Source organism: Wolffia australiana, chromosome 1 (genome assembly GCF_029677425.1).
Source record: "Wolffia australiana isolate 7733 chromosome 1, ASM2967742v1".
In the NCBI taxonomy this organism is placed as follows: domain Eukaryota; kingdom Viridiplantae; phylum Streptophyta; class Magnoliopsida; order Alismatales; family Araceae; genus Wolffia; species Wolffia australiana.
In genome coordinates this window covers 5,109,094-5,118,030 of record NC_135835.1, presented here as the reverse complement: position 1 = coordinate 5,118,030, position 8,937 = coordinate 5,109,094, and the positions used below count along the sequence as shown (strand labels likewise).

The 8,937-nt window shown below is 34.4% G+C and overlaps 1 long non-coding RNA gene across 1 annotated transcript; it reads right to left on the bottom strand.

Moving 5' to 3' along the window:
• Nucleotides 1–5,612: 5,612 nt before the first annotated feature.
• On the bottom strand, nucleotides 5,613–6,230 carry LOC144703017 (uncharacterized). Its single transcript, XR_013581466.1, has 2 exons — nucleotides 6,089–6,230; nucleotides 5,613–5,979 (listed from the first exon to the last, which is right to left on the bottom strand). It is a non-coding gene; the product is annotated as an uncharacterized LOC144703017 (long non-coding RNA).
• Nucleotides 6,231–8,937: the final 2,707 nt, after the last annotated feature.

Sequence of the window (8,937 nt, the reverse complement as noted above, 5' to 3'; positions counted from 1 at the left end):
GGAGAAGAATTAAAAATTCTTGAAATATGAAAAAGCTCATTAAATAACATGCACTATTATTTTTTTCTACAACAATGTTTGATTATTGGATTTTCTTAAAGTCATAAATACCATATGAAATCATTTTGAATCCATGATTTGACTATTAGTTGAATCCATAGATTCTCCCTCTTCTATAAAACTCATAACGTTTTCTTAAATCCAGAAAATCATTTATATATCATTGTAAAACTTAGTTTGTGAAAAATATTATAAAAACAATCATTTAAAGACCATGATCTTACTAAATTATGAAAACTATTATAAAGTTCTGGATTTCCTTTAATTTATATAGCAGATGAATATTTTTAAGAATTTTTATTTCCAATTTAAGATAATCATTATAAAACCAAAAATTGTTAACTACAAATATTAATTTTTGTATCTATTAAGATAACTTTTATGTCATAATAATCACATTAATCATTTCATGTATTTCTATGAGAATATGTTTATTCATTTCCAAATTGAATTCCAAAGGTAAATTTTTAGATGCATTAATCTATAAATCTGGGAATATTATATACTACGTATCAATGAAACATTTAAAATATGAAATTAGATCTCTATCTTTATTCATTATTTTTCAATATTGATTAATTTAGATTAACGACCTTAAAAAAATCGTATTATTTGTTTTGCTTTGACCTTGAGGGTTTATGAGAACTTAATGTGTGTCTTATTTATTCAATTTACATATAAATTTAGAATTAAATTCTAATGTGTTTTGGTTAACTATTTTTTGGAAATTATACTAGTATGGAGCCTGGAGTTCTGGCACCGTGGAGTTCTCTGATTCAGGTAGTGAAGCAGTTCTCAAGGCACCTTGAGTTTGGGAGTTTTGGAGTTACAGAGTTCTAGACTTCTAGATGTGACGAAGGGGATCTTGAGGCCACCTGGCTGAGGACATTAGGTGTTTATCTTAAGTTAAAATATACACAACCATTCCTTACTATAAGGACCTGAGATATTGTATTTATTGATTTTATTTACCATTTATATTTATGCTACCACACATTTGTGGACTATACTTTTATGTATAAACCTCATAGAAGAGTTGAGTTTGTGATGTAAATGCGATAACTAACTATAAATATTTAATTAACTGGTTAGATATAATTCTAAATAAATAAATGGGTCGACAAGAAAGAAGACATGTTTGTGTTTACAAAGGCTAGAGTGAGACCCTGTGTTGTCTTGGGATATCCTAATACATTGTTGTGTGGAGCTCCCATGAGCGAAAATAGTGAGACATAGGCCACTGCATGTATGTCAAGTAAAAAAATCTTCACATGAGTTATATCTCCCTCAAGCCTAGATATCTTTCTAAAGCCTTCTGTAAAGAAATCCATTTTTACCTAAATAATTATCTTAAAAAATCACCATGATTACATATGCGTAAATTTTATCTGAACTGAATATCCAAATTGCACATACAGCTAATTTCTTTCACAAATTCAGTAATTCTTTGACCCACTGATTAATCATTAGATATTTTCATTTGAATATGTTTTACATTTCCTCTTAAATTTTAGGTATAGATAATAAAAGTCCCTATTTAGTTTTACAGGTTGTCAGAGGAGCATTCTCACAGTGTTTAGTTTTTTTCTTTTTCAACAGAAAACTTTCATGCTTTTTGAGAGAGAGGTAATAGGATATTCAGCTTTAATACCAATAGCTGTGAATATAAACATAATACATAATAACAAAGATGAATGTTCTCCCTCTCATGAATTTTCCACCAAACTCAGGTAATATTTTCCTTTGACAACCTAAATCCTGACCACCTGTAGCTATATATTAAAAAACCCATTTCTTTTCCAATCATTGGGCTGCAATGTACCTAACAATGCCTCAAAATGAATGTTGTATTGAAAAGCAAGAACTTTTTTTTTTTACTTTCCATGAAATTTCTTACTTAGTTTAATATCTTAGAAATGTTAAATAAATCAGAAATTTACTTCAAAGTCATAGTTTCATGGATTAATCAAAATTTGAATTTTCCATTTTTCTAATGATTTCACATTTACATCCAAATTTATTCCTTGATGGTCAAAATTTTATCACTTATTCTACGCCATGGGTCACATAATAACATCATAGCTTTATAATCTAGCAAGATGGCTGATTCTTCATTTCCTTCTTAAAATAGAAGGTAGAAATTCAAATTTATAATTTTTTTCAAAATCTTGTTAGACAAGGAAAATCCTAAGCGTTAAAGGCACAGGTAAAATATTCATCAAAACATAAATTATCTAACATTCATCATTTTAATAAAATATTCATTAAAACATGAATTATCTATTTCACAAAAAATATCTAAACCTTAGTCTTAAATATTATCCTGATCATAAATATCATATTCTATGTATACACACCTATCACATATATCATATTTTAGTTACTACTATTTTCTAAAAGGTTGGTTTATTTTTATAATTCTAGGAATAAAATGTTTGCACAAATCTTTTCCCATTTTTATGGATACTTTATTTTAGGTTTTAATTTTTATTTCCATTTTTAAACTTTTAGTTTCATTTCAAATTCATGGGGATCTATATATGCATCCCAAATATGGCAACTGCACTTTTTAATCATAATATAATGCTTGAAATCCCAGTATGGTACTATCTTATATCATTTTCAGTGATCACTAGTGGCCTCCAGTGATCCTTAATTGTCTTTGATATTGTCTCATGGGTCATGCATCTATAAATCTCAAAAAATACTCATAAAACTAAGATTTTAAAAGTGCTTCGGGTGCGCACACTCAGTACTCTTTCTCCTCAATCCACAGAGTTGCCACTGTTGCTGGATCAAGTTCAGCAATTACTGCCTCCAATGCTGTCCCTGGACAACAACAAATCCATGCAGGAGTAAAATGACGCAAGTAAAAATGTGGAGAGAGGAATGTTTGAAGTAATGTAAGATATCCAATGTTTAAATAAGACTTTGGAAAGCTAGACTCCTAGATCATTGTCTAGTTCTGATACTGAATGAGAATCATGTTACATAGCTGAGGATTGAGGGGAAAAGGATAGGGGAATGGTGTGGATAGAGCTGAGTATATATTTATGGTCATATCAAATAAATTTATTCTTTATGCATTTGTGATGACTGAAGAAGACAAAGATTGTATATCCGTTAATCTCAAACTGGGGGCAGAAAACCATTATTGGACAGTGCTAAATGTTTCCCCTGCAGCTTGGACCATAGGTATGTCTGTTGTTGGGACAGTAGTAAACTTCCTCATCCAGGAAAGGATAAGGTTACTAGTGAAATGGACACCTAGATAGGGCTTGGGTTTGTTTAAAATCTATTTCTGTTACATCGCCTTGGTCACCCTAATTATACTCATATTCTACCTTGAAATAATTCATTTTTTAGAAATCATATATGAATGAAAAACTATTACTTCTACATTTATAGTTGAAACATATTTTACCCAAGATAAACAAATTTAGAACCCAATTTTGAAATATCAAAGTAGAGGAGGAGATTTGAGATTGAAGAATTTATAATTAAAATTATATTAATTTAAATATCAGATATATTTTTAAAATAATTTATCAATGTGAAAACTATTTTTAACACTGATGAATATTTTAGAATTTTATATGAAAAATTGATGTGAAAATAGATTGATTCAAAAGAACCTCTCCGTAAGTGGTAGAAAACGTGGCACTTAAAAGGCGATTATGGTGGTGAAGAATAGAAATTAGAATCATATGTGTATCATTAGTTTTATGATACTATAGGAGGAGTACAAATATTCCCTTGATGTTAATTTAAGGAACAACGAGATATTTTAAATTTATTTTTAAAATAATGATTTTGCCCTTAACATTTATCAACTAAAATTTAGCATTTTATTCAGAATATAGAGTGACTGCATATCTGGTAACAAGATATATGATAATATTAAAAAAATATTTTTATTGGAAATAATTGTTCAAAAATTTATGGATACGGGTTCATGTTTGGAGTTCATAATGAATTATATTTCGATTCTGATACGACGCCCTTATTAAGATGGGTTGGTAGTGGGTCCAAGTCAAAGAAGAAAGATGGCCCATAAGGGAGGTCCCAATAATGTATATGTTTCATTTGGAAACGAGGTGGATAGGGCAGGGAGAGGGGGAAGCCAAAAGCCCAAGGCGTTTGGTTGTTGCCAAAGACATAGGTATATAAAGTCTAGAGAATCGCCAGGAGTGGCTGTCATCCTAGGGTCATTAGTGTTGTGAGGGGGTACCTGTTTTGTCATGTGGTACTAAATAATATGGGATCCTCACCTTCAATGCCCCCACAACCATCGCCAACTCCATCGCATGTTACATGTGCTAAAACTGTGACTAAGCCGGAGGGTGATTGCGGAGGGCGCAGCAGGAAGAATGAATATATTAAGTCTAATGGTGAGCACCTAAAGGGTGTGAACCATAAAGTGGAACAATAATCCAGGCTCTACTCCACTCCAAAGCAGGAGAACTTTCCCCTCAAATTAATTCACTTGGAGAGGGATGAATTTCATTGGTACAGATTCATAGAAGATCCCTACTCTTTCAAAGTTTGCAAGTCTTGAGAAATTGAGCGACAGAATGCTTGATGTCATCCTTAGAGGATGTGCATCATTGCCTCATTGACTTCTGTTAACAAATATTTGTGGAAGCATTCCATTCTTAGTTTCAAAGTCATGCATTTCATTTCCATAAACTTTACACAGACATTTTGGCATGGGCCTACACTAGCAAGCTCCATCCCGACATGTAAGTGGAAGTTAAGAGAGCGCGGCCTATTGATTACTATGAATTTCTTGGAGCCTCCTCAAAAGCCTAGCTCTATGTCTAGCATTTAGTATTATCTATGAGGTTGAAATAGGCTGTGCCCATATCCAAGCCAATTAGTCCCAAATACCTATTTCAGGCCCACCCATCAGCCTCCAACTACAATCATCCCTGTAGACAAGTCGTATGGAGATCCCTAGCTACCCAACAGCCCCATCACCCAGCCACACCCGTAGAAAATATATTCTTTCAAGCAAGGTCTGAGAGTTGCAGCTGACCACTGATTGTTATGTACATATGCTAAAAGGTCTAAGCATGTATAGAAATTTTCACATCCTTATGTATTCTATTTATCTGCTCACATCAAATAGAAGCTACAGAATACAATAAATTAGTTGGATAGGTATTTACACGGGTTGTGTTCGAACATTCGAATTTCGAGAATAATAGATTTGGATTCACAATATTGAATTCGACTGAATTGAATTTGATATATGGGAGAAAGAAATAATTCGTCCTTAAATGCAGGCCCAGTCAAGGAACATACGAAAGTTACACCGAAAAAACGTGGACACATATTGCAGTAGTATTGAATAACTTTGTCATCAATTTTGGCTAGAATGTTAACGGGGATATCGAGCTTATTCCCATGGAGCCAAAAGCCTATTATTTGACTTGTGTAAGTGGAAATAGTTTGCTCTTTGTCACCCTTCTTCATCTTATCCCGATCAATTGAACCAATTAGAGAGGTAACGGGATAAGATCACTTTGCGCGCATTGAAACTACAAGACTAGCCAAACCAGAGTTTTACTTATTCCCAACTCGAAGTACACACTAGACCGAGCAAGTCCCCCACCCAGCAGCGTGGGAAGCTTGCTCTGCGTTTTATTCATTATTATTCATTCACAAGGGTCGAGCAGTAAGCTGAAGGGAATCAGCGGCGGTCTCCCACAGCCTACTAGCAACAGCGAGTGCAATAACCTCTTACCCAGCCGCAGCATCGGCGACAGCAGAAGCGTCGAATACGGAAAATCGGCGCAGATGGGCAGCATCTGTAGCACTTGAAGCCTTTGATCAAGCAGCAGCGATTGCAGCAGCGCCCAGTAAGCCTGTCAGGAAGAAAACGAAAATTCCCCCACTCGGCCACAGTCGTCGCCCCTAGAAACAATGAAAATACACTCAAGAAGACCGCTCATAAAAAACCTACCAAACGAAAATTCTTGCATGTAATTCTGTGCATGCGATAATTCGATAAGAGAGTGTCCACCTAAGGGGAGCGGGGGCATCTGCGCGTCTGCAGAGTATGTAGACAGCGCGAGAACAACGACTACGATAGCCAGGAGAAACAAGCTCTTGGGAGCCATCTTCCCAAGTATAGGAGAAGTGCTTCTCTTGCTCTGGTTTTGTTGAGCTGCGTTCCCCTCTTATAAAACCTGTAGGAGCTATGGATAGCGACTTTGTTGATCGTCCCAATACTTGGAGTGTTCTTAAAGAGTCATCTCGTCTGCAGTGATATGTTTCACAGAGTCATTTGGATAAAACGCTGGTAATGATATACGAATAAGGCTTGCTATGGCTGATAGCTTCCTAGATGACCACGTAAAATGACAGGGTAATTTTGGGATTAAATGAGTGTCATGCTGATGTTCTTTGTCTTTTCTTGCATTAATGATGCTATGTGGTCAATGTTTATCTCTCTGAGGACTCTTTCGCGAGAGCCAAAGCTGTCAGAACAAGAGAAAACGGGACCATGAAAACATGAAAATGACGCATGATAACTAGTTCTTCGACCTTCTGGCTTCGGCCTTGAAGATGAGCTTCAAGATGTCAAACTATAATAAAAAAACAGCTCACACAGCTGGATAAACATTGACTAAGATCATCTTGGAGATTCGTACGGCTGACCTCCAAGCAGCTCTACGATGTAGACATACTTGTTTAATATATTTTGTCGTGTATATCTTCCTAACCCTGCACGGACTCTTCATCAGTATCTTGGTACACCACAACTCTCCAGCTTATCTCAAGTTTCGATCTTGGGCCCGCACGTCGGTTTCCTACACTTCAAATCTTTCTCTAAATAATTCTCAAGCGGAATGATACTGATCTGCAAATTTTACTTGATTTTAGGCTTACAAGTACAAACCGGGTAATAAATATTATGTCACGAGTTTAACTCCAGTGAATCTTGGGTATGCAGTGGTGGAAAAATATTATATAATTTTTAGTTACTTCTGTTTATAATTGGAACCGTTTCAGATCAATACTGGGCTACAGTAAATAAGTTAGGCTCTTCAAAAAAAGAGAGTAAAGAACTGTGTGATTGTTGGTTTATTCATTTTAGAAACTGCATCCGTGTCCCCCGCCTTGTATTTCTAAATATAGTCATTTGGTGCTTGTGGAGGCAGTCTACCTGTACAGTAAATGATTCGACAATAATGAAGAAACTTATACATTAAAAAACATCTAGAACGAAATAGGTTGATTGACAAGGTATAAAAATATTGTTAGTACTATTGAAATGCATATGGTTGAACTTTATCACTCTAGCATCTTGAAATCGATACTCAAAGTAGTTGTTGTGGTTATCAAATTAGATACTGTCATTTTTAAATCTGTGTGTGAAAGACATTAACCGGTTGTTAAAATTACATATTAAGGATTGGCAAATTTCATGTTGCAGTGAAAAATTTTATATTGCGATTGGAATACTTTTATCGTTTAAGCTAACATTTCAGGAAAATTGAAGCATACAACAAAGATGAGCTAATAAATATTTTCACAAGTTCTTTAAGCTCTTGTGAGAAGATAGGTACAACATTGAGTGAAGGAAGATTGGGCCAGCTGTAAGGGACTTGAGTGGTCCATTGGAAGAAGAAGTGAAAGCGTGCATATCTTCAAAGGCTAAGGGGCTCAAGGTCATTTGCATTTTCAATTTATACATAGAAGATATCCGTGTATCCCTATTACCAGTCTGTTTTAGCTTGGGGGGCCATAAAGACTTGGTTACGGACTTATTAAAAACTCTCGTTGGATATCCCGGGACAGGAGTAAGGGACTAGTCCTAACCTGTCTAAAATCTTGGGTGTCCTCTTCTTATTTCACCATCCTCAGTAAATGAATATATAAAATTTGGATTATAGTAATACGTAAAGTAGCTAACAACAAAGGATAGTCTAATTAACCCCCCCCCCTTCTTAGACCATTCATAGTAGAATAATTCAACAATGCCGAAAGGGTGAAGATGGTGGCATGTGATGGTTTAGATATCAGAACTGATATATGTACCAAATATTGGTGTCCAGGTCTCAAACATCAGGATATGTTTGTCACTTGCCAATATCAGGATATCTGTTTTTTTATAAAGAGACATTGTTCCAAAAGAAAAAAAGAAGAAAAACATATCTATAAAATCTCCATTTGGATCATTCTGGGGTATGGGAATTCTACCACACATAATATTTTTTGGGCTCGGCTGCTACTCATAACAGTCAAAGACCGATCAAGTCAAACATAAAGCAAGTAAACAACTATGCTTCTGTGAGGACCTGATTGACCTGCCTTCCATTGCAATATCTATATGTATAACTATTCTCTCAATACAAAAATCAATGATTCAAGCATCAAAGGCTGCATCAATCAGGGATACACGACAGAAGGCATTTTTTCTCTCCAAGATTAATTCACCTTCACTAAGGGTTGGTTTATTTGCATAAATTATTTTATATCGTACACCCAAAAATCTAACTTTTAGTAAGATTTATAGCTAAAAAAAATTAAATCGCACCATCTTTGGAATAGGTTAATGCTTTTTTTTCTCCTGAAATTGTCAGAATTACAATATCATCAATAATATTATCAATAGGTTAATGAAATTTTTTTTGCAATAGGTTAATGCTCGTTATAAGCTATGGACTATAATTGAAAAAATATTATCAATAAAATTTCCATTTATCTGAGATCCAGTCATAATTAGCAACCCATTCTACAATTCTTTTCATTTACCTTGAGGAAAATGATAAAGCGAACAAGTGAATTGTACAGTAAAAAATAACATAAAAACAGAATAATTCTGAAAATATAGACTAGACTTTACACACAAATTGTGCCTTTTTT